Here is a 17,485-nt window from a genome sequence, read left to right as displayed (position 1 = left end):
AAGATGGGGGATTAAGGGACATTATGGAGGGAAATTGGGGGTTTTACTTATAAAGGGGGATGAGGGATATGGGAGAGGAGTATTTGGATACTATAAAAAAAGGATGAGGGACAGGAGTACGGGAACATTAAAAAAAAGGGATGAGGGATGGGAGTATTTGGATATTATAGAAGAGGGATAAGGGGTAGGAGTATGGGAACATTTTAGAAAAGGGATGAGGGATGGGAGTACACGGAAAAAGGAAGAAGGATAGGAGTGTACTAAGAGGGGATGGAAGGAATAGAGGATGAAAAGAAGGGATTAAGAAGGAGGATAAAGGGGGGACTAGAAAGGGATGAGAGATAAGGTGAGTATTATGAAGGAGCAGAGAGGATTGGCAGGATAGGAGAAGAAGACGATGCTGAAGCAGAAAAGGGGGACTAGGAAGGATATAGATTTTAAGAAGGAGGGGGAATGGGGGCTTTTATGAGGGATGAAGGAAGGGGGGCATTAAAGAAAAGGGAAGGAAGGCTAGAAGGTGAGTATTTTAGAAGGGATGAAGGATAAGAAGAGCTTGGGAAAAGGGAGGATAAGAGAGAGGGAGGGGGATTGAAGGCTTTTGGAAGGAAGGTGGGATTATGAAGGGGATGGAAAAGGAACGAGGAAAGGATGGGGGAATGGGATGAGAACTGGGGGACTAGGAAGGGAGCTAAGAAGGTGCGAGAGGGGAAAGGGGGACTATAGGGATGAGGGAAAGGAGTATTTGAATTGGGAAGGGAAAGGGATGAAGGATGGGAATTTGTGAACTCTGGAGAAGGGGGATGTGGGAAAGGAGTATTAGAACTTTCACGGGGAAGGGATGAAGGATAGGAATTCTTGAACATTAGGGAAAGAAGTATTGATATTACAGTGAGGGAAGAAAGTATTGATACAATCGGGGACGAACGATGAGGGACAGGAGTACTAGAACATTGGGGGAAAGAAGTATTGCTATTAATGGTGTGGGAAGAGAGTATTGATACAATGGGGGAAGAATGATGAGGGTGCGGAGTATTCCAACGGGGGGAGCAGAGGACGAGGGATAGGAGTAAGCTAACTAGAGATTGAGAAAGAAAGGGATTAAGAAGTGAGCTGGGGGGACTAGGGATGAGGGACAGGAGTGTGTAGATATTATTAGAAGGGATGATGAATAGGGGACTAGTGAGAAGGGGATTATAGTGCTATAGCGGGGATAAGAGAAGGCACGGAAAGAGATGAGATGGAAAGGGTGAAGGGGAGAGATTGGAAAGAAGGGATGTGTCTTTTAGGGAAGGAAGTATTGATATTACTAGAGAACTGGGATGTAGTGGAAGGATTCGGAGATATTTCCAAGGGAACTCGCAAGCGGGGGATTGTAGGGATTAGAGAGAAGGGGAGAACTGATATTTGGGGAGATGAGAGAGTGAAGAGAACTAGGAAAGGGATGGATTAAGAGATATTAGAAGATGTGAGAGGGAGAGATACTGAAGGAACTATTATTGTAGGGATAGGAGACGGAGATGACTGAAGGAAGTAACTGAACTTTGATAGTAAGAGAGCTATTTATGAAGGATTTATAGGAGAGCTACTATGAGTAACTTTGAGAGAAGACTATTTAGATGGGACTAGATGATTTACTGAGCATAGAAAGGATAGCTATGAGAGATATTTTAGGAAGGAGGGAACTAGATACGGAATTTATAAGAACTGTAGAGAAGAGACACTGATGGGATATTATCATGAGATTATATTCCTGACGAATGGGGAACTACTGAGAGACGGATGATTTGGGCATTGGGGGAGATGAGAAGCGGATGGATTATTAAAAGAACTGTGAGATTTATAGAGGAAGGTGAAGTATTAGATTAATGAGAGAGAGATATGAGTGTATTGATAGCTAGATGATGGATTATTAAGAGAACTACGAGGACATTGATATTTTACTAGATTAGAAGGATATATTTATGATTATCGAGAAGGATTATAGGTCTGATGACTATATTATAAGAAGACTGTAGATATTACAGCGTGGGGAATGAGGAGAATAGAGATACTAGTATTGAATTTGAGAGAGATATTAGGCGATGGGGATAACTAATCTAACTTATGAGAACATAGGGAAAGATGAACGAACTATGGATATTAGAGGAAAGTAACGGATGATATGGATATTATATGAAATGTAGGATATTCGAGGAACTATTTGGATGTAGCCAGAGAGATGTATTGATTAGAAAGGATGTGATTTTAGAAGAAGAGATGGGATTAGAAAGGAAGGATGGATATCAATGTATTTCTTTGGATTTGATGGAAAGGAGGGAAGTATCGAAACGTACAGAAGATATTATGAAGGGATTAGATTGATATAGGATAGTGTGAAATTACTGGAATATGAGATGGTGGAAATAAGTACTAGTATTGATGATTGAATCGGACTTATTGAAATAGAAAGAAAACAAGGAGATCTGAACTAACTATCTAAAACAGTAACTTTTAGTGCTCTTAGGAATTAACAAGAAACTTGGGCAATTGTGTGACTTCTAGGATTATTGGAGAAACTGGAACTAATTGATTAAAACATTCCTTCGAAGGAATATACAGATACTTGAACATTTGTGTGATTTCTAGGACTTCTGAAGAAACTGCATAATTTGGAACTAGATGATTAAAATATCATTTCGAAGGAATTTACAAAAACTTGAGCTTTCTAGGATTCTGAAAAAGAAACACAATAAACCCTAACTAACCGATTATACAACTTTGGAAGATAACAGCTATTTTTGAGATTTCTAGGATTCTTGAAGAGTGTGAATCAACTGATTAAAGCAAAGTAATTATAGGAACTTGCATAATTTAATGAAAACTGAACTAAAACAACATTTTAAAAGAAGATAGATTTAGATTATTTCTAGCATATTAGGATATTTGAGGAAAACAATACGTTTTGAAACTTCTTAGGAATTTACGGAAACTACCTTTTAGACACTTTTCACGACTTTTCTATGATTCTCAAAGGAGATTGAATTAACTGACTAAAACAAGAAACTTTTAAAAGAAGATAGATTTCGACTATTTCTTGCAATTTTAGGATTAATAGTAACTTTGCTATTTTTCAGTATCTCTTCGTGATGACTTGACTTGATTTGAAACGAGACATGATTAATCGACTAAAACAACACTTTTTGGGAATTTCATAGTAACTTGTAACTTTGAATATTTTCTGTGTTTTCTAGGAATTTACAGAAACGTACAGGATTTGATTATTTTATTTATTTCTTTGTAATTTTAAGGGATTTCTGGAATTTATGATATTTCTTAGAAAAGACAAAATTGACTCGAAGTAAACAATTTACAGAAACATACTTTTTGTACAATTTAAGGGATGGATGGATTAAAGGATATTTTCTCGGGTTAGCTAGGATTAGATTATTTCTTCGTAACTCGATGATTTTCTAGGATTCTCAAAGGAAATTGAATTAACTGACTGAAACAGTACGACTAGGAATTTACAGGAGCACACTTTTTGTACAATTTGAAGGAATTCTCAGGTTAGCTAGGATTTGCTTATTTTATTTCCTCGTGATTTTATAAGAACATAGGAAACCTTAACTAATCGACTATTCTTGAGAAGAAGGGAGAAGAGACGAATTTGGAAGTTTTAAAAGAAAAGAAAGGAAACATAACTAACAACACTTTTCGAGCAACTCGATGATTTTCTAGGATTCTTCACACTTTTTATAAATTTGGAAGTATTGGGCTTTATAGGGATTTTACAGTATTTAGACATTTCTTATGATTCTTCATAATTGTAGTAACTTCTCACATTTAGGGATTTTATAGTAACTTTGTCATTTCTTGTACTTTTCATGGATTCTAACATTTTTCACACTTTGTCGATTTAGCTAGGATTAGACACTATTTGCGTATTTTTAAAAGAAACGAAACTAACCGGACTTGTAACAAAAGAATACTTTTCTGTGATTTTAGGAATTTACTATGATTTGGACATTTTACAGAGATTTGAACTTTCTGCAATTTATATGGATTTTGTAGGATTCATGGGAACTTTGTACTTTTTAAGGATTTCTAGAATTAGACTCATTTTGTATGATTTTGATAGGAACTTGAACTTTTTAGACTTTTGTGATTATAAACGACTTTTCGGATAACTGTGCTTTTCACGGTACTTTTCAGATATATTCTATGATTTCCACTTTTTGCAATTTTAGATGCTTTTGAGACTTTCTATGTCTTTTGAGTAATTTTGAAGAGACAAAGGAAACCCGAACTAATTAACTAAAACAACACTTTTCTAGGATTCTTCACACTTCTTATAGATTTAGGAATTTTATAGCACTTTAGACATTTCCTATGATTCTTCGTACTTTTAATAATTTTGTAACTTTTGAGACTTTTAGGGATTTTACGGTACTTTTGGTATTTCTAAGATTCTTCGTAAATTTAGATCCTTTTCATCTTTTGTAGAGAATTTCATATTTTCGTGATTCTTAGTAATCGAGATGATTTTCGGATTTGCTAGGATATTTAGACGCTTTCTTATATTTCTAGGAATTTACAGGAACTTGTACTTTTGTAACTTTTGATATTTTCTATGGATTTCTAGAATTAGACACTTTTCGACATTTCGTGTGATTTCTTATAGAACAAAAGAAACTCTAACTAATCGGAACTAAAATAAAAAAGAGAACTTTTTGAATTCCTTGGGGATTTCACAGCTTCCGACTACTTTTATACTTTTCTGTGTTTCTTAGTGAATTGGGATTCTTATTGTCTTTTCTTGTATTTTAGTAAATTATGATACTTTACAAGATTTCTTGCGATTCTTCAAAGAACAAAAGAAACCCGAACTAACCGAGAAGAAACAACTTTTGGAGTAATTGTACTTTTCATAGTACTTTTGATATTTTCTGTGATTTAGGGATTTCGCACATTATTGCGATTTTAGACATTTTCAGTGCTTCTTCGTGATTTAGGATACTTTTTCGAGTAACTACATTTGTGCTCTTATGGGACTTGATGGATTTGCTGTGATTCTTCGAATATTTTGAATTTCTAGAGTAACTTTACAAGACAAGACTTTCTTTGGATTTTAGAAGGATTAAGAAGATACTTTTGTATATTTGTACTTTTCTGGGATAATTAGATATTTCTTGGATATTATAGGATATTTGCATACTCTTTGACATTTCTTGTGTTTCTTAAAGACTAGAAGAGATTTAAACTAACCAACTGTAAACAAAAGAACACTTTTCTGTGCTTCTTCGTGACTTTGTACTTTTACGTGATTTCTCGGATTCTTAGTAATTTAGATGCTTTGTGCTTTTATTGCATTTTACGTGTCAGCTAGGATATTTGGATTTCTTATAGAACACGCGAGATCTATACTAACCGACGATAAACACTATTTTTGATTCTTTGTGCATTTATAAGACTTCGGATTTCACAGTGGATTTTGATTATTTCTAGTGTTTCATAAGACATTCTTATAATTTATAAAGGATGAGGATATTTTACTATTTCCTTGTACTTTTATAGGATTCTTAGATACTTCGAGTTTTCTTGTGCTTTTTATAGAACAAGGGAAATCTGAACTAACCGAGTATAAACGACTTTTTTCGGTATCTTCGTAAATTTGGATACTTAATTATATTTCTAGGAATTTCCAGAAACTTGCACTTTTGTAATTTTAGACGCTTTTCTTCGTACTTTTAGGAATTTCTAGGATTAGATACTTTTTGTCTTTTCTTGTATTTTAGTAAATTATGACTCTTTCGAGCGTTTCTTATAACTTCAGAGTCGGATTATACAGGATTAGGATATTTAGATACTTGGACATTTTTTGTGTTTCTTAAATATGACAAAGGAGACCTAAACTAACCGATTATAAACAAAAGAAAGAACTCTTTTGTGTGATTTGAGATACTTTCGTGTTTTCTATTATTTTACAGAAACTTATACTTATTATTATCTTGTGGATTTTACACGATCACACATTATTTTCGACATTTCTCGTATTTTCTTAAAGGACGACACTAACTGACTTGGATACTTTATTCACTTTTTCCAGTAACTTGTCAGGATTGTACTGATACTTTTCGTGTTTCCTCATATAATTAGAGTAGTTTTCTAGGATTTCTAGTGTACTTTACGGAACTTTCGATCGGATTTGCTAGGATATTGAGATACTTTTCACTTTTCTAGTGTTTCTTATAGAACAAGGGAGATCTGAACTAACCGAGTACAAACACTTTTTTGTAATTTGAGATATTTCTTTGAGTAACTGTACTTTTAGACATTTTTGTGCTTTTCTTGGATTTGTAACGATTCGTGGAGACTTTTACATTTCTTGTGTTTTCTTAAAGACTAAAGAGAGATCTGAACTAATCGAGTAAAAACAACTTTTCTGTAACTTCGTAGATTTAGACACTTTTGTATGTTTCTTGTATTCTGATAGGATTTTTTTTTTTATGTTTCTTAAAGACTAAAGAGAAATCTGAACTAACCGAGTATAAACTAGAAAAAGGATTTAGGATACTTCGTACATTCTTTGTGCTTTTATATGACTTCGCGTTAGCTAGGATATTTAGAGATCATTTCGGATTAAGACAACAAAGGAGACCTAAACTAACCGAGTATAGACACTTGATTTTTTGTAGATTTCTTGTACTTTTCTATGCTTCTCTCTCTCTCTCGGGTTTGTACTGATTTTGAGAGACTTGTCGAGTTTTCTAGTGATTTTTAACAACATAATTTAGTATTTCTTGAAGGATTAGGATACTTTTGTGTTTCCTCGTACTTTTCTAGGACTTGCTAGGATAATTAGATACTTGACTGTTTTTGACATTTTTTCTTAAAGAACAAAACTAACCGATTATAAACACTCTTTCTTTCTTCGTAAGATTTTCCTGTGTTAGCTAGGATTCGTAGACTTTTTTTTTACTTTTTCTGGCGTCTCTCGGATTTTATATATTTCGAGTAGGATTTGGGTATTTCTAGTGTTTCTTAGAACTTCGGTGTCGGATTATTACGAATTAGGATATTTTTATGCGTCTTTGTACTTTTTTTTACGTCTTCTAGTATATCTCTCAAGTTAGCTAGGATTCTTATAACACTTTCTTGACGAATCGAGATACTTTACTGTGTTTCTTAGATTCTTACGATCCGTGGAGACTTTTTTCCCTTTTCTAGTAAGTCTCTCGGGTTTGCTTAGATTAGAGAGACTATTTCTTATTTTTTTTCTAGTGTTTTCACAACATATTTAGGTATTTCATAAAGGATTAGGATATTTTGTAGGATTTGCTTATATTTTCACGGTTTCCTATGAACTAAACTTCGTGAATTTAGATACTTTTCACTCTTTCTTAGTGTTTCTTATAGAACAAGAGAGATCTGAACTAACCGAGTATATACTTTTTTAGTAACTTTGTACTTTTCGGTGTTTCTTATATTCTTCTATGACTGATTTTGAGAGATAATTTCGAGTGGCTTAGGATATTTATGTATGATTCGTAGGGCTTATTTCTTATAAGACAAAGGAGATCCGAACTAACCGCGTACAAACTTCGTAAATTTAGATGCTTTTGTACGTTTCTCGTATTCTTCTAGAATTTTGACATTTTGAATTATTTTAGAAGGATTAGGATATTTTCGTACTTTTCTATGCTTCTCTCGGGTTTGCTAGGATATTAAGACACACTTTTCACTTTTCCCTTTTCTAGCGTTTCTTATAGAACAAGGGAGATCTGAACTAACCGAGTACAAACACTTTTTCTGTTTCTTCGTAGATTTAGGTACTTTTGTATATTTCTTGTAGTTTGCTATGATTCGTAGACTATTTCGGATTTTGACATTTTTCTTAAAGAACAAGACTAACCGACTGTAACATACTTTTTCGAGCTTCTAGGAAATTTGAGATACTTTTCGGTGTGTGATTCGTAGAGACTTGAACATTTTCTAGTTTCTGAGATTTTTGAGGGATTATTTAACATTTTTCTAGTAAGTCTCTCGGAATTGTAACGATTTTGGGATACTTTTATTACTTTTTCTAGTAACTTCTCGGGTTTGCTAGTATTTTCAAAGTAGTTTTAACTGTGTTTTCATACAACTTTAGAGTGTTTCATAAAGGATGAGGATATTTAGATACTTCTACATTTCTTGTGTTTCTTAAAAAATAACAAAGGAGATCCGAACTAACCGAGTGTAAACTAGAAAAAAAAAAGGACTCTTTTCTGTGTTTCTTGGTAATTTTAGAAACTTGGTACATTAGAGATTATTTTGGATCAAGACACTTTTGTGTGTTTCTTGTACTTTTCTAGGATTCTCTCGGGTGTGCTTATATTTTCTTGTTTCTTAAAAGGACAAAGGAGATCTGAACTAACCGGGTACAAACAACTTTTCTGTTTCTTCGTATATTTCTTGTACTATTCTATGCTTCTCTCGGGTGTGTTAGGATATTGAGATACTTTTCACTTTTTCTTGTTTTTTAAAAGAATGACAAAGGAGATCTGAACTAACCGAGTATAAACTTCGTAAATTTAGATACTTTTCGGTGTTTCTTTACTTTATACGATTCTCTCGGGTTTGTTACTGATTTCAGAGATACTTCTCGGGTTTTCTAGGAATTTCAGAGTAGTTTTCTAGTGTTTTAGATACAACTTGAGAGTGTTTCATAAAGAATTAGGATATTTTGTAGGACTCTCTCGGGTTTGTTACTGATTTTAGAGATACTTCTCGGGTTTTCTGTAAATTTCAGAGTGGTTTTCTAGTGTTTTTAACAACATATTTCGGTATCATATAAAGGATTAGTTCAGGTTAGTTCAGGTTAGTTCAGGTTAGTTCAGGTTAGTTCAGGTTAGTTCAGGTTAGTTCAGGTTAGTTCAGGTTAGTTCAGGTTAGTTCAGGTTAGTTCAGGTTAGTTCAGGTTAGTTCAGGTTAGTTCAGGTTAGTTCAGGTTAGTTCAGGTTAGTTCAGGTTAGTTCAGGTTAGTTCAGGTTAGTTCAGGTTAGTTCAGGTTAGTTCAGGTTAGTTCAGGTTAGTTCAGGTTAGTTCAGGTTAGTTCAGGTTAGTTCAGGTTAGTTCAGGTTAGTTCAGGTTAGTTCAGGTTAGTTCAGGTTAGTTCAGGTTAGTTCAGGTTAGTTCAGGTTAGTTCAGGTTAGTTCAGGTTAGTTCAGGTTAGTTCAGGTTAGTTCAGGTTAGTTCAGGTTAGTTCAGGTTAGTTCAGGTTAGTTCAGGTTAGTTCAGGTTAGTTCAGGTTAGTTCAGGTTAGTTCAGGTTAGTTCAGGTTAGTTCAGGTTAGTTCAGGTTAGTTCAGGTTAGTTCAGGTTAGTTCAGGTTAGTTCAGGTTAGTTCAGGTTAGTTCAGGTTAGTTCAGGTTAGTTCAGGTTAGTTCAGGTTAGTTCAGGTTAGTTCAGGTTAGTTCAGGTTAGTTCAGGTTAGTTCAGGTTAGTTCAGGTTAGTTCAGGTTAGTTCAGGTTAGTTCAGGTTAGTTCAGGTTAGTTCAGGTTAGTTCAGGTTAGTTCAGGTTAGTTCAGGTTAGTTCAGGTTAGTTCAGGTTAGTTCAGGTTAGTTCAGGTTAGTTCAGGTTAGTTCAGGTTAGTTCAGGTTAGTTCAGGTTAGTTCAGGTTAGTTCAGGTTAGTTCAGGTTAGTTCAGGTTAGTTCAGGTTAGTTCAGGTTAGTTCAGGTTAGTTCAGGTTAGTTCAGGTTAGTTCAGGTTAGTTCAGGTTAGTTCAGGTTAGTTCAGGTTAGTTCAGGTTAGTTCAGGTTAGTTCAGGTTAGTTCAGGTTAGTTCAGGTTAGTTCAGGTTAGTTCAGGTTAGTTCAGGTTAGTTCAGGTTAGTTCAGGTTAGTTCAGGTTAGTTCAGGTTAGTTCAGGTTAGTTCAGGTTAGTTCAGGTTAGTTCAGGTTAGTTCAGGTTAGTTCAGGTTAGTTCAGGTTAGTTCAGGTTAGTTCAGGTTAGTTCAGGTTAGTTCAGGTTAGTTCAGGTTAGTTCAGGTTAGTTCAGGTTAGTTCAGGTTAGTTCAGGTTAGTTCAGGTTAGTTCAGGTTAGTTCAGGTTAGTTCAGGTTAGTTCAGGTTAGTTCAGGTTAGTTCAGGTTAGTTCAGGTTAGTTCAGGTTAGTTCAGGTTAGTTCAGGTTAGTTCAGGTTAGTTCAGGTTAGTTCAGGTTAGTTCAGGTTAGTTCAGGTTAGTTCAGGTTAGTTCAGGTTAGTTCAGGTTAGTTCAGGTTAGTTCAGGTTAGTTCAGGTTAGTTCAGGTTAGTTCAGGTTAGTTCAGGTTAGTTCAGGTTAGTTCAGGTTAGTTCAGGTTAGTTCAGGTTAGTTCAGGTTAGTTCAGGTTAGTTCAGGTTAGTTCAGGTTAGTTCAGGTTAGTTCAGGTTAGTTCAGGTTAGTTCAGGTTAGTTCAGGTTAGTTCAGGTTAGTTCAGGTTAGTTCAGGTTAGTTCAGGTTAGTTCAGGTTAGTTCAGGTTAGTTCAGGTTAGTTCAGGTTAGTTCAGGTTAGTTCAGGTTAGTTCAGGTTAGTTCAGGTTAGTTCAGGTTAGTTCAGGTTAGTTCAGGTTAGTTCAGGTTAGTTCAGGTTAGTTCAGGTTAGTTCAGGTTAGTTCAGGTTAGTTCAGGTTAGTTCAGGTTAGTTCAGGTTAGTTCAGGTTAGTTCAGGTTAGTTCAGGTTAGTTCAGGTTAGTTCAGGTTAGTTCAGGTTAGTTCAGGTTAGTTCAGGTTAGTTCAGGTTAGTTCAGGTTAGTTCAGGTTAGTTCAGGTTAGTTCAGGTTAGTTCAGGTTAGTTCAGGTTAGTTCAGGTTAGTTCAGGTTAGTTCAGGTTAGTTCAGGTTAGTTCAGGTTAGTTCAGGTTAGTTCAGGTTAGTTCAGGTTAGTTCAGGTTAGTTCAGGTTAGTTCAGGTTAGTTCAGGTTAGTTCAGGTTAGTTCAGGTTAGTTCAGGTTAGTTCAGGTTAGTTCAGGTTAGTTCAGGTTAGTTCAGGTTAGTTCAGGTTAGTTCAGGTTAGTTCAGGTTAGTTCAGGTTAGTTCAGGTTAGTTCAGGTTAGTTCAGGTTAGTTCAGGTTAGTTCAGGTTAGTTCAGGTTAGTTCAGGTTAGTTCAGGTTAGTTCAGGTTAGTTCAGGTTAGTTCAGGTTAGTTCAGGTTAGTTCAGGTTAGTTCAGGTTAGTTCAGGTTAGTTCAGGTTAGTTCAGGTTAGTTCAGGTTAGTTCAGGTTAGTTCAGGTTAGTTCAGGTTAGTTCAGGTTAGTTCAGGTTAGTTCAGGTTAGTTCAGGTTAGTTCAGGTTAGTTCAGGTTAGTTCAGGTTAGTTCAGGTTAGTTCAGGTTAGTTCAGGTTAGTTCAGGTTAGTTCAGGTTAGTTCAGGTTAGTTCAGGTTAGTTCAGGTTAGTTCAGGTTAGTTCAGGTTAGTTCAGGTTAGTTCAGGTTAGTTCAGGTTAGTTCAGGTTAGTTCAGGTTAGTTCAGGTTAGTTCAGGTTAGTTCAGGTTAGTTCAGGTTAGTTCAGGTTAGTTCAGGTTAGTTCAGGTTAGTTCAGGTTAGTTCAGGTTAGTTCAGGTTAGTTCAGGTTAGTTCAGGTTAGTTCAGGTTAGTTCAGGTTAGTTCAGGTTAGTTCAGGTTAGTTCAGGTTAGTTCAGGTTAGTTCAGGTTAGTTCAGGTTAGTTCAGGTTAGTTCAGGTTAGTTCAGGTTAGTTCAGGTTAGTTCAGGTTAGTTCAGGTTAGTTCAGGTTAGTTCAGGTTAGTTCAGGTTAGTTCAGGTTAGTTCAGGTTAGTTCAGGTTAGTTCAGGTTAGTTCAGGTTAGTTCAGGTTAGTTCAGGTTAGTTCAGGTTAGTTCAGGTTAGTTCAGGTTAGTTCAGGTTAGTTCAGGTTAGTTCAGGTTAGTTCAGGTTAGTTCAGGTTAGTTCAGGTTAGTTCAGGTTAGTTCAGGTTAGTTCAGGTTAGTTCAGGTTAGTTCAGGTTAGTTCAGGTTAGTTCAGGTTAGTTCAGGTTAGTTCAGGTTAGTTCAGGTTAGTTCAGGTTAGTTCAGGTTAGTTCAGGTTAGTTCAGGTTAGTTCAGGTTAGTTCAGGTTAGTTCAGGTTAGTTCAGGTTAGTTCAGGTTAGTTCAGGTTAGTTCAGGTTAGTTCAGGTTAGTTCAGGTTAGTTCAGGTTAGTTCAGGTTAGTTCAGGTTAGTTCAGGTTAGTTCAGGTTAGTTCAGGTTAGTTCAGGTTAGTTCAGGTTAGTTCAGGTTAGTTCAGGTTAGTTCAGGTTAGTTCAGGTTAGTTCAGGTTAGTTCAGGTTAGTTCAGGTTAGTTCAGGTTAGTTCAGGTTAGTTCAGGTTAGTTCAGGTTAGTTCAGGTTAGTTCAGGTTAGTTCAGGTTAGTTCAGGTTAGTTCAGGTTAGTTCAGGTTAGTTCAGGTTAGTTCAGGTTAGTTCAGGTTAGTTCAGGTTAGTTCAGGTTAGTTCAGGTTAGTTCAGGTTAGTTCAGGTTAGTTCAGGTTAGTTCAGGTTAGTTCAGGTTAGTTCAGGTTAGTTCAGGTTAGTTCAGGTTAGTTCAGGTTAGTTCAGGTTAGTTCAGGTTAGTTCAGGTTAGTTCAGGTTAGTTCAGGTTAGTTCAGGTTAGTTCAGGTTAGTTCAGGTTAGTTCAGGTTAGTTCAGGTTAGTTCAGGTTAGTTCAGGTTAGTTCAGGTTAGTTCAGGTTAGTTCAGGTTAGTTCAGGTTAGTTCAGGTTAGTTCAGGTTAGTTCAGGTTAGTTCAGGTTAGTTCAGGTTAGTTCAGGTTAGTTCAGGTTAGTTCAGGTTAGTTCAGGTTAGTTCAGGTTAGTTCAGGTTAGTTCAGGTTAGTTCAGGTTAGTTCAGGTTAGTTCAGGTTAGTTCAGGTTAGTTCAGGTTAGTTCAGGTTAGTTCAGGTTAGTTCAGGTTAGTTCAGGTTAGTTCAGGTTAGTTCAGGTTAGTTCAGGTTAGTTCAGGTTAGTTCAGGTTAGTTCAGGTTAGTTCAGGTTAGTTCAGGTTAGTTCAGGTTAGTTCAGGTTAGTTCAGGTTAGTTCAGGTTAGTTCAGGTTAGTTCAGGTTAGTTCAGGTTAGTTCAGGTTAGTTCAGGTTAGTTCAGGTTAGTTCAGGTTAGTTCAGGTTAGTTCAGGTTAGTTCAGGTTAGTTCAGGTTAGTTCAGGTTAGTTCAGGTTAGTTCAGGTTAGTTCAGGTTAGTTCAGGTTAGTTCAGGTTAGTTCAGGTTAGTTCAGGTTAGTTCAGGTTAGTTCAGGTTAGTTCAGGTTAGTTCAGGTTAGTTCAGGTTAGTTCAGGTTAGTTCAGGTTAGTTCAGGTTAGTTCAGGTTAGTTCAGGTTAGTTCAGGTTAGTTCAGGTTAGTTCAGGTTAGTTCAGGTTAGTTCAGGTTAGTTCAGGTTAGTTCAGGTTAGTTCAGGTTAGTTCAGGTTAGTTCAGGTTAGTTCAGGTTAGTTCAGGTTAGTTCAGGTTAGTTCAGGTTAGTTCAGGTTAGTTCAGGTTAGTTCAGGTTAGTTCAGGTTAGTTCAGGTTAGTTCAGGTTAGTTCAGGTTAGTTCAGGTTAGTTCAGGTTAGTTCAGGTTAGTTCAGGTTAGTTCAGGTTAGTTCAGGTTAGTTCAGGTTAGTTCAGGTTAGTTCAGGTTAGTTCAGGTTAGTTCAGGTTAGTTCAGGTTAGTTCAGGTTAGTTCAGGTTAGTTCAGGTTAGTTCAGGTTAGTTCAGGTTAGTTCAGGTTAGTTCAGGTTAGTTCAGGTTAGTTCAGGTTAGTTCAGGTTAGTTCAGGTTAGTTCAGGTTAGTTCAGGTTAGTTCAGGTTAGTTCAGGTTAGTTCAGGTTAGTTCAGGTTAGTTCAGGTTAGTTCAGGTTAGTTCAGGTTAGTTCAGGTTAGTTCAGGTTAGTTCAGGTTAGTTCAGGTTAGTTCAGGTTAGTTCAGGTTAGTTCAGGTTAGTTCAGGTTAGTTCAGGTTAGTTCAGGTTAGTTCAGGTTAGTTCAGGTTAGTTCAGGTTAGTTCAGGTTAGTTCAGGTTAGTTCAGGTTAGTTCAGGTTAGTTCAGGTTAGTTCAGGTTAGTTCAGGTTAGTTCAGGTTAGTTCAGGTTAGTTCAGGTTAGTTCAGGTTAGTTCAGGTTAGTTCAGGTTAGTTCAGGTTAGTTCAGGTTAGTTCAGGTTAGTTCAGGTTAGTTCAGGTTAGTTCAGGTTAGTTCAGGTTAGTTCAGGTTAGTTCAGGTTAGTTCAGGTTAGTTCAGGTTAGTTCAGGTTAGTTCAGGTTAGTTCAGGTTAGTTCAGGTTAGTTCAGGTTAGTTCAGGTTAGTTCAGGTTAGTTCAGGTTAGTTCAGGTTAGTTCAGGTTAGTTCAGGTTAGTTCAGGTTAGTTCAGGTTAGTTCAGGTTAGTTCAGGTTAGTTCAGGTTAGTTCAGGTTAGTTCAGGTTAGTTCAGGTTAGTTCAGGTTAGTTCAGGTTAGTTCAGGTTAGTTCAGGTTAGTTCAGGTTAGTTCAGGTTAGTTCAGGTTAGTTCAGGTTAGTTCAGGTTAGTTCAGGTTAGTTCAGGTTAGTTCAGGTTAGTTCAGGTTAGTTCAGGTTAGTTCAGGTTAGTTCAGGTTAGTTCAGGTTAGTTCAGGTTAGTTCAGGTTAGTTCAGGTTAGTTCAGGTTAGTTCAGGTTAGTTCAGGTTAGTTCAGGTTAGTTCAGGTTAGTTCAGGTTAGTTCAGGTTAGTTCAGGTTAGTTCAGGGTTAGTTCAGGTTAGTTCAGGTTAGTTCAGGTTAGTTCAGGTTAGTTCAGGTTAGTTCAGGTTAGTTCAGGTTAGTTCAGGTTAGTTCAGGTTAGTTCAGGTTAGTTCAGGTTAGTTCAGGTTAGTTCAGGTTAGTTCAGGTTAGTTCAGGTTAGTTCAGGTTAGTTCAGGTTAGTTCAGGTTAGTTCAGGTTAGTTCAGGTTAGTTCAGGTTAGTTCAGGTTAGTTCAGGTTAGTTCAGGTTAGTTCAGGTTAGTTCAGGTTAGTTCAGGTTAGTTCAGGTTAGTTCAGGTTAGTTCAGGTTAGTTCAGGTTAGTTCAGGTTAGTTCAGGTTAGTTCAGGTTAGTTCAGGTTAGTTCAGGTTAGTTCAGGTTAGTTCAGGTTAGTTCAGGTTAGTTCAGGTTAGTTCAGGTTAGTTCAGGTTAGTTCAGGTTAGTTCAGGTTAGTTCAGGTTAGTTCAGGTTAGTTCAGGTTAGTTCAGGTTAGTTCAGGTTAGTTCAGGTTAGTTCAGGTTAGTTCAGGTTAGTTCAGGTTAGTTCAGGTTAGTTCAGGTTAGTTCAGGTTAGTTCAGGTTAGTTCAGGTTAGTTCAGGTTAGTTCAGGTTAGTTCAGGTTAGTTCAGGTTAGTTCAGGTTAGTTCAGGTTAGTTCAGGTTAGTTCAGGTTAGTTCAGGTTAGTTCAGGTTAGTTCAGGTTAGTTCAGGTTAGTTCAGGTTAGTTCAGGTTAGTTCAGGTTAGTTCAGGTTAGTTCAGGTTAGTTCAGGTTAGTTCAGGTTAGTTCAGGTTAGTTCAGGTTAGTTCAGGTTAGTTCAGGTTAGTTCAGGTTAGTTCAGGTTAGTTCAGGTTAGTTCAGGTTAGTTCAGGTTAGTTCAGGTTAGTTCAGGTTAGTTCAGGTTAGTTCAGGTTAGTTCAGGTTAGTTCAGGTTAGTTCAGGTTAGTTCAGGTTAGTTCAGGTTAGTTCAGGTTAGTTCAGGTTAGTTCAGGTTAGTTCAGGTTAGTTCAGGTTAGTTCAGGTTAGTTCAGGTTAGTTCAGGTTAGTTCAGGTTAGTTCAGGTTAGTTCAGGTTAGTTCAGGTTAGTTCAGGTTAGTTCAGGTTAGTTCAGGTTAGTTCAGGTTAGTTCAGGTTAGTTCAGGTTAGTTCAGGTTAGTTCAGGTTAGTTCAGGTTAGTTCAGGTTAGTTCAGGTTAGTTCAGGTTAGTTCAGGTTAGTTCAGGTTAGTTCAGGTTAGTTCAGGTTAGTTCAGGTTAGTTCAGGTTAGTTCAGGTTAGTTCAGGTTAGTTCAGGTTAGTTCAGGTTAGTTCAGGTTAGTTCAGGTTAGTTCAGGTTAGTTCAGGTTAGTTCAGGTTAGTTCAGGTTAGTTCAGGTTAGTTCAGGTTAGTTCAGGTTAGTTCAGGTTAGTTCAGGTTAGTTCAGGTTAGTTCAGGTTAGTTCAGGTTAGTTCAGGTTAGTTCAGGTTAGTTCAGGTTAGTTCAGGTTAGTTCAGGTTAGTTCAGGTTAGTTCAGGTTAGTTCAGGTTAGTTCAGGTTAGTTCAGGTTAGTTCAGGTTAGTTCAGGTTAGTTCAGGTTAGTTCAGGTTAGTTCAGGTTAGTTCAGGTTAGTTCAGGTTAGTTCAGGTTAGTTCAGGTTAGTTCAGGTTAGTTCAGGTTAGTTCAGGTTAGTTCAGGTTAGTTCAGGTTAGTTCAGGTTAGTTCAGGTTAGTTCAGGTTAGTTCAGGTTAGTTCAGGTTAGTTCAGGTTAGTTCAGGTTAGTTCAGGTTAGTTCAGGTTAGTTCAGGTTAGTTCAGGTTAGTTCAGGTTAGTTCAGGTTAGTTCAGGTTAGTTCAGGTTAGTTCAGGTTAGTTCAGGTTAGTTCAGGTTAGTTCAGGTTAGTTCAGGTTAGTTCAGGTTAGTTCAGGTTAGTTCAGGTTAGTTCAGGTTAGTTCAGGTTAGTTCAGGTTAGTTCAGGTTAGTTCAGGTTAGTTCAGGTTAGTTCAGGTTAGTTCAGGTTAGTTCAGGTTAGTTCAGGTTAGTTCAGGTTAGTTCAGGTTAGTTCAGGTTAGTTCAGGTTAGTTCAGGTTAGTTCAGGTTAGTTCAGGTTAGTTCAGGTTAGTTCAGGTTAGTTCAGGTTAGTTCAGGTTAGTTCAGGTTAGTTCAGGTTAGTTCAGGTTAGTTCAGGTTAGTTCAGGTTAGTTCAGGTTAGTTCAGGTTAGTTCAGGTTAGTTCAGGTTAGTTCAGGTTAGTTCAGGTTAGTTCAGGTTAGTTCAGGTTAGTTCAGGTTAGTTCAGGTTAGTTCAGGTTAGTTCAGGTTAGTTCAGGTTAGTTCAGGTTAGTTCAGGTTAGTTCAGGTTAGTTCAGGTTAGTTCAGGTTAGTTCAGGTTAGTTCAGGTTAGTTCAGGTTAGTTCAGGTTAGTTCAGGTTAGTTCAGGTTAGTTCAGGTTAGTTCAGGTTAGTTCAGGTTAGTTCAGGTTAGTTCAGGTTAGTTCAGGTTAGTTCAGGTTAGTTCAGGTTAGTTCAGGTTAGTTCAGGTTAGTTCAGGTTAGTTCAGGTTAGTTCAGGTTAGTTCAGGTTAGTTCAGGTTAGTTCAGGTTAGTTCAGGTTAGTTCAGGTTAGTTCAGGTTAGTTCAGGTTAGTTCAGGTTAGTTCAGGTTAGTTCAGGTTAGTTCAGGTTAGTTCAGGTTAGTTCAGGTTAGTTCAGGTTAGTTCAGGTTAGTTCAGGTTAGTTCAGGTTAGTTCAGGTTAGTTCAGGTTAGTTCAGGTTAGTTCAGGTTAGTTCAGGTTAGTTCAGGTTAGTTCAGGTTAGTTCAGGTTAGA

Source organism: Euwallacea similis, chromosome 4, assembly GCF_039881205.1.
Source record: "Euwallacea similis isolate ESF13 chromosome 4, ESF131.1, whole genome shotgun sequence".
NCBI classification, from domain to species: domain Eukaryota; kingdom Metazoa; phylum Arthropoda; class Insecta; order Coleoptera; family Curculionidae; genus Euwallacea; species Euwallacea similis.
This window is presented reverse-complemented; position numbering follows the sequence as displayed.